Genomic DNA, 8,985 nt, shown 5'->3' on the forward strand with positions numbered 1-8,985 from the left:
ACTGTCAACTGCTACTACTCCCTATAGAAACAGAAGCTAGATGAGGCACTACCGCATTCCACTTCAGACTTCTGTTTGAGCTGTAGTTACATTGGAATATAGGCTCTTCCCAACTCTTATTCCAATTGCCGTATTTGCTTCCTTTAGATAACATATATTACTATGGAGAGCAAAATTGTGATATACAAATAATTGTTATAAATGTGATAGATGCTTGGAAATTTGCAGGTGAAGGAGTAAAATCCATCTCCGGATATCTATGTGAAGCAGACAGTATAGAGACTAGGAAGCTAGGTTCATACATTTTCCAGGTCTTCTTGCAGGTAGAGGGGCTACTAGAGCTCACTGTTGTCCTGGTAGGTGTGTAATCAAACCTTTTCCCTGCAGGTATAGGTTTTCTTAGTGATTTGGGAAGACTTCTACCAGAAGCTTCTCAGCATTCCAATGACCTAATCTATTCACTGGGTTGGAACTTAATTGAAGCAATGCTGGTATAAAGCAATCTGTGTGTTACGAACAAGGAGAAGGGATAAAATGTAAAATATTTTTCATAGAGACAATGTAGATTCTGCAACTAAATTTTTAACACAAATATGACTATTGTTTTCCAGAGAAATACTCACTTCTCTCTCACTAATATTTTCATCTCATTCACATAGTGCTTAATTTTCAGCTATACTTAATTTATCCTATTATATTATTATGCATTAGATGTCTATTTTTCTTTTCTATAATGTAAACTGCTCAAAGAAAAACCAGAAATAATGAGTACAAGGCAAACTTGGGAACAATGTTAAGTATAGTTCTTCCTGAACTCTTGCTGAGTAAGAGATTCTATCACAAACTCAAATAGATCCATAAATGCTTGAATTAGTGAAGAAATTAACTACTTAGCATATTTTCATCTAGTTTTGGGGGAAATTATTATAATTAAAGAAAATATGATCGATATTATAATAGTGAGACACATCAAATATATAGAAATTCAGAGTAAACTTTTTTTGTTTCATTGTCAATCAGTAATGACAGAATGTAGGAAGTCCTTAGTCATCTGTAATTAATAGGAAAATCCAAACTAAGCTAAGACAAGATAGTACCACATTCACTGGAATAGCCATATAAAGAAAGAATTAACATTACCAATGTTATAAGGATGTGAAGCAAATATATTCTCATATACTGCCAGTAGGAGTGTAAAATTTTATTATCATTGAGAATCAAGCTGGCATTTTCCTATTAATATATGCATATACCTTTACTTTAAAATAGTGATTACACCTTTAGGTTCTTGCCCAAGAAAAATGAAATAATAAAACATGGTTTTAAGGTCCACACTCTGTATGAGGTCCTCGAACTGGAAATGAATTGGAAGCCATCAAAAAGAGATGAACACACTGGATATCCAGTGAACTACTCTAAGCAACAAGAGGAGAAAAACCCTTCAATATTATTAACAAACTGAAAGCATCTCCAAATCAGTAAGTGAATGATTGAAGCTGTAGAAGAGGGCTTATATAATACATGTTTATGAAATTCTTGAATCAAATATTTACTTAATAATATCTGTTCAAACAATATTTTTCAAATTAATGCTGAAAATATTAACATAATAACTTAAATAATTGTGTTAGACAACAACAAGTCCCTTTTGTTTTCACTCACATAGCCAACTTATTGAGGATGAGACAGGTCATATGTCCTCCCAGTATTTAAAATGTTTAGTCAATTTGTATAATGCATTACTATGTAAACTCTTTAAATAATAGTTTTAAGAAATATAAAAGTTTATATTTACAAATGAATATCTCTGCCCTTGTAAAAATCACAGAAGCTATGTCAATTTTTTGAGGAAGATGTCCCAAGGCAGAAATAATGGTAGACTATTCTCATTGCATTTTTCAAAATTTAAAATGTTTAAAATTAATGTGAATAAGCTTCCTAAAGCATAAAGTTTAGATACTCTCATAGTTCTCTAAAAGATTGTTCTATTTGGTGCCACATGTATTTATACTGAACTGTGCACATTCTGACTATTAGCTGAAGTGCCAGTTGTTAAAATCCCCTCATAATTTATCTGGTTCAAGTGACAGTGGAATTGTGGCAGATGATGAATAAATATCAAACACTTCCTTTGTTAGCAGCTGTGTCCTTCCTTTCTGAATTTCAAGCTGTGTTGAAGAAAAAGAGACAATTGCAGTATGACACCCATGAGTACTTATTACATGACTCTCAATGTTGAACTAATGACAATCAGAAGAATTTCATTTTTATCAAGCACCCAGGGTGCACAATAAAATATTCATTTAACTCACACTGCATATAAAGCTGTTTCCTCCAACATTTCATTTCTTGTATAGGATTGCTATAATGTGGTCCCAGTACATTAAGCACCAATGCAATTATTACCTTCTTGTATACAGCCATCTAAATTAAACACCATTAAGCGAAATGCTATAATAAATACTATATCTCTTTATAGCACTATTATCTATATTTTCTGAAAATAATGTGCTTAATTGATCCAGTGGAATTGGGATTTGTCCTTACAACAATGTGCAGAGAGGAAGAGACTCTGATGATCCCAATTCATTGGAAAATGTAGAAGGTTTTTGACACCACACTCTGACAATTATCCCTCTACACTTGCCTTGCTTTTCTATAGGCACTTTTTTTTTATTTTTTGTTTTCGAGAACCCTTCTTGAAAATGATCCTTCATAAGAGATATACCTTCAAAGACTCATATTTTCATATTTTCTCTGAGGTACATATGCCCAAGCAAGACGGTCCAAGTTCAGAAAATGTGGTAAAGTTACACACCACTGATGTATCATGTATTATGATCCAAAAACTCCTATGAATATGAACAGTCCCCCCTAAAAAAAGTCCCAAAACCAAAGAAGCATCCCCAATCAATTAATTCAGTAACTGGATAAAGAATTAAATAAGATACACACAGTGATTTTTTGTTTTGTTTGTTTTCTTTTCTGGGATTTTGTTGTTGTTTTATTGTTTTACTTCCCAAGGGAGGCCATGCTTAGAAATAGTTAGTTAGTAGCAATGGATCGATCTAAAGAAGAATGCCTTGGAAGTCAAAGGGTCCAAATTTTAATACTCAAGTTTTGGAATAAACATTTGAGGGATAAGAAGATCCTACAAATCTGAAGCCATCTTCTATTATGACAATTGGATGTACATTGAGGACAACTCCATCCCAGAAGCTCATTTCTGTTCGAGGAGTTTGAATGTTTGAGTCATACCTATAAAACTTAATTGAAAAACCCTACAGAATTAACTTTAGAAACAAATGTAAGACATGAGTTGACTTACTGATTATTTAGTAAATAATTTGGAAAGTTTATTATGTTCTTATTCACAAAACACATAAAGTCTTGTCCAGAAATAAAAGCAATCAGTCAGAAAAAGTTAGGAAGGAAACTATACAATTCAGTAAGAACAAACTGGGGTAAAAGTTTAGCGTTTATTTCATGACCTGTGTATTATTTCATGAGATCAAAGAAGTATTCCAGGACATGCCCAATCTTTGCACACCATAAAGACTCATCTTCTGTGACTGGAAGCATAGCTCTGTGATAGAGGACTTCCTAGCACGTCACTGGAATCAGTGCTCATCATCACCAAGAAATACTAATAAAGAAGTGATTCACTGGGTATATTGGCTCACACCTGTAATCCTGGCACTTTACAGACTAGGGTCAGATGATTTTCGTGACTTCTGGGCCATAATGAGTTCCTGGTTCATAAAGTGAGACCGTATCTCAAAAAATCAAATACAGAAAAAAAAATGATCAAAGAGATACATTGTGTTACTGATATCAAATAGATTTTTTAATATGATTAAGTCATTGTACTGAGCAAAGGCACATATTAACACTGCATGTTTTATATTCAAAAGATATTTCAATTTTGTTCTTAAAATTGGACACATTTGTAGATAGTTTGATGTAGAGCCAAATCTTATCTAGTCATTCCATTCAAGAGAAACATTTCCAGGGTTCCACTCAATTGGTTGTAGCTGTCATTCTCACTAGAAATTTTTCTCTTTTTTTTTGGTTTCTTATATGTAATTTATTATAATTTAATATAATATAAATTATTATATTTATTAATATATCTTAATTATTATATTGATTTCTATCTGGAAACAACTAAAGTTTTTTTAAATGAGTAAATTATATACTTATATTTCTGAACCTTAATTAGTGAAGAACCAATGTATGGCTTGATGCTGTAACATGAAAATCAAAGAATGAAAAGGAGAGTAAGACAAAGAGAATTTTTATATGAAATTCTCAAAGAATAAATGAAAACATCATTTAGAAATGAACCAAAATTTACATGGACAAAAAGGAATATGGCAGGGTTGTTCAGAGAGAGATATAACAAAACTGTTACCAGTTTTTACCCTAACTTGTTCTGTATTGTAGGATGAAAGCAAACAACAGGCAACTAGAGCCATCCTTAGGTGCTTACCAGAGTGAGGCGAAGTCAGAAGCAATTACTTGGTTGAGAGTTTTCTAGCACCAAACTGAGCTTAGATCAGATAGATTTGCAAATGCCTCGGTTGGATACACATCAATCCATGGTCTCCAAAGAGCCATTAGAAGCAACAAATAAACCTTACCGACTTACAGAATTATAGAAACTGCTTTTGAATAGAGAAGAAATTAAAAGAGAATGAAATCATAGACTCTGTTGATTTGAGTGTCTTGTGATGGTCCTCATTTCAAACTTTCAAAACTTTCAGGGGATCCAAAGGTTGTGGCCCATTGTTCCCATTTCAACACTTGAAAGGATATGAAAATCTAGGCCAGACTGAAGACATGGGAAGGACTTAGCTCAATAACCCAACAAAGCAAGCAGTCCATCAACTAACCACCTTTCACAAATCAAAGATTATATGTGATAATTCAATTATATGTATATATAATTCTAGCTATCTTACCTTTAAGCAGGAAGTAGTCAACATATTTGTACTCCATAGCTAAGAACATAGTGCACGTACTTTTATTCGCATATTTTAAATATCTTAAAATTTACTTGCCAATAATTTGAAGATATTTTATAATTAGGACACATCTTGATCTCAGGTATGTCAACAACAAAATAAACCTAACAAAAGAAACCACCACTGGGCTTTCACTGGGTGTTCCATTTCTCCACCAGTGTGTAGTTAGAGCTGAGTCACCACAGCATCTGAAATCCTAGTTCTGACTCTTGCCCTGACTTACCTTGCCACTCTGGTCCCTGGAGTAAATAATTCCTGGAATATTTAATAATGATGATATGTAGATAAATAAGGTTAAGGTTCAAACAGTGCTGTCTTTGATGCCCAGAATGCTAAATGATACCACACTCAGCTTTCCACTTATGAAGTACCAGGGATGATGCAGCACCTGGTTGTTGGGATGGAGGGGGGTAAAAAGTTGTTAGTAAGTAACAGTGAATATCTACAAAGAACTAACTCCAATGTTTTCAGAGTTGGTTTTTGATTGGATTTGTAGTTTCCAGAATTTGAAAATTTTCATTGCAGAAATGTATTCCCAAAGACATTGTTATTCCCAAACTTTGAATAAACGTGCAGCTCTAAAGTAAGCTAGCAAATGAGAAAAGCTGACAAAATTAGCTATTACCTCGATGTATTTTGTCAGGGTGAGTCTAAAATTGCTTCTGCATCCAAGATTCCATGACATTTATACTTGGTCTCCCCTTGTCCTCTTATGCCTTCAGTCTGACTGTGATAGGCAGCACCATGCGAGTTCAAACACATCTTGTACAGATGGCATCTTACTTCAAGCAGAGTATTGAGGTCTGTTCATCCATCCCTGTGTTCTTTGACTCTGGTCCTAGACTATGTAAGCATTCAGTCTGAATGTGAAGCTATTGCTCTTGAGGGGAATCTTTAGGCTTATGGACCAGTGGATAAATATTCTAAAGTTGGATCCTGTAAAAGATAGGAAGACAAATGATTCATTAGACTTTCTTTCTGTTTAGTGGCACTATAGTTTTAAAGTTCCTAAAAGCAGTGAAAGCTTGTGCATGCACACCCTCTCTCTATCTCTCTCTCTCTCTCTCTCTCTCTCTCTCTCTCTCTCTCTCTCTGTCTCTCTCTCTCTCTCACACGCACACACACACACACTACACACACTGGAATATATCCATGTATCTGTATTTAGGTGACAAGTGCATTTTGTTAACCTGAAAATTAGTAGCAAGCTATATTTTACTGGAAATAATGGTGCCAAGAGATAAAGCTGATGGATATAACTTCCTTATTCAGTTTAGTGAACAGCAGGCAAAGTGATATCTTTTTTTCCTCTCTTTTTTTTTTTTTATGGAGACAGAAATAGCAACCCACAGGCAGGAAAGCATCAAACATATGGAATGAAAGGCCAAAGAAAGGATATGGGAAGAGCGCTAAGACATAAACCATGCTTGACAATTATATTGGGAATGACATAGAAACATGCGAGATAATGTAGGCAAAAATAACTCGGGGATAGCTCTACATTTTAGATTTCAATTAGACAGTTTAGGATGAGAATTTCTCCACTCCTTCACCCTCCAAGGTGGAAGCCTGACTCTGTTTCACTTTTTTTCAATAGGTTGTTCTTGCATCCCACAGCGTGCTTTGAGTGTCCCTCAATGAATGTATGCTGAATAATGAATAAAGTGTGTTCAAAGACCAGGAGTGAGATGTGGAGTTAATTGGCTAGAGGATTTGGCCAAAATATTTCCGAGATATATGGCTTAATGACTTTCTTTCCTAAGCAAATGAGGTTACATGGTTTTTCTCTTTAGTTTTATCTCCCTGACAACTGAATTCAAATGAAATATTATTCCTTCAGGGGTCCAGGAACAAAATATTTCTAACACAGTTTCTAGAAGTATTTGTTGAATGAAAACAAGCACCTCTCTTTCTAAATATGCATCTTCATTTAAGAGTTTAGGCAGCCTTAGGTTAAACAAAGCCAAGCCATTGATCACAGAATCAAGTACAATTTATAGGACTAACTATGACATGTAACATACTGCCCAAAATGTGAGCCTTATATTCTAATTTAATAATAAATAAATTTGCATATTATTTCTGTTTTGCTTCTATCCATGTTCCTTATTATATTTTGTCAAAGTAAATTTTTACAATGTGTTTGAAAATTCTAATTGCTGTGATACAAAGATGAATGAGATGATCTATGCCCTATATTGTTGAATATGACTCTTTAGTACCTATCTCCATTGTGTGTTCAGAATATTTTACAACATGCATCTTATTGACTATAACATATGACATTATCGATAGTGGACATGTTAATTCTAAGTTTTATCACACTTTCTCTGGTTTCTTGGAACAGAGACTAGAAACATGTTCTAGTTTTGGCTGGACTGTCAGGCACTGGAGCTGGCATTGATGCAGATTCTGATCTCATGACAATATGACCAATGTTCTTTCTTCCTGGTGACAGAAGCAGCAATGAATTCTGTAGAATCTACCCCATCAGGCATCAGAGTCAACTGAGGCAGTTACATTTCTAAGTCATTGGTACTCAAGGAGAGCATCCTTACCAGATGAATTCTGTACACAATTTATATAGTTGAATACAATTCCTTGGGTATCATGGCATTTCTTCATAGTTCTACCAATGATTTATCTAGCTGTAAAATGGAGGTGTGAAAAAAAATGTCTTTTTTGCTTATATTTACTAAAGTTCAGTTATATATATATATGTTTTATAACAGTAAAACTTAAACAAGAGCTGAAATCAACTTGTGACACATAATTAATATTCAATAAGTAAGTTCTACTTATAACTTATTTTTAGATTTATTTTATATGTGTTAATGTTTTGCTAGCAAGTATGATGTTGTATCATGTGCGTAACTGGTGTTTTTGAGGTCAAAAGGAGGCATTGGATCCCCTGAAACTGGAGTTGTTTGTTGTGAGCCACTATGTGGGTGATGGGAATTGAACCTGGTCCCTCTGAAGAGCAACCAATACACTGAACCACTGAGAAATCTACCCAGGTCTTCTATTTATAAGTAAACTTTTAGTAAAATGGTTTTTTATGTGTGTTTGTTCAGTGACTCAAACTTTTAATTCTATAAATACTAAATGGTATAAGTACTAGATCAAAGTATTGACATTCCTATGTTTCATTTTTTTCTACATGTGCTTCCATCCGTGACTTTAATAATTCCATAAGTATAGACATAGTGTAATGAAGAGCACAATAACACTCTTAGCTTAAAGTGATTATTCTTAAACTTTTTATTACCAAAGAAGGGCACATGCACAGTTAGGGAGAGCTATGACTTCATAATTTTTTTCTAGGAGATACAATTCAATTTATGTATTTTGGAGTTAAATCTTTGAACCACAAGATGTTCAAACGTACTTCCCTGACTGCCCTTACTCCTACTTCATGCCCTATATATTTCCAGTCTTCTTATATGTCACAATTCTCCTCCCCACTCCTTTGGTATCTGGTTTTCCCATCCTGTGTCTCACTCTAGAAAGAGACTGCAGTCGATGGGTGAAAGCAATGACTTTAGAGATGCAGAACCCTTCTTGTGTGAGGTATTTCTTTACCAATTATAAGCTGTATTGCCTTAAAACTAATACACTTACTGTCTGCCTTTGTTTCATCAAACACAAAATGGAACCATTAAAAATGCCAACCTGTAGGTGAAGTATTAAATATATGATTTAAGTTAGCAAGTTATGGGATTAAGCTAAAAAGTTTATTTTCCAATGTTGGATTTTTTTAGAAGTCTAGTTCCTTTCTCAGAATCAATAATTAGATCACTGTGTGTATCTCTGTGTATGTGTGTGTCTTAAAAATAGAATACATAAATACAAGGCCGGGCGGTGGTGGTGCACACCTTTAATCCCAGCACTTGGGAGGCAGAGGCAGGTGGATCTCTGTGAGTTCGAGACCAGCCTGGTCTACTACAAGAGCTAGTTC

This window comes from Microtus ochrogaster, unplaced genomic scaffold (assembly GCF_000317375.1).
Source record: "Microtus ochrogaster isolate Prairie Vole_2 unplaced genomic scaffold, MicOch1.0 UNK6, whole genome shotgun sequence".
In the NCBI taxonomy this organism is placed as follows: Eukaryota; Metazoa; Chordata; class Mammalia; order Rodentia; family Cricetidae; genus Microtus; species Microtus ochrogaster.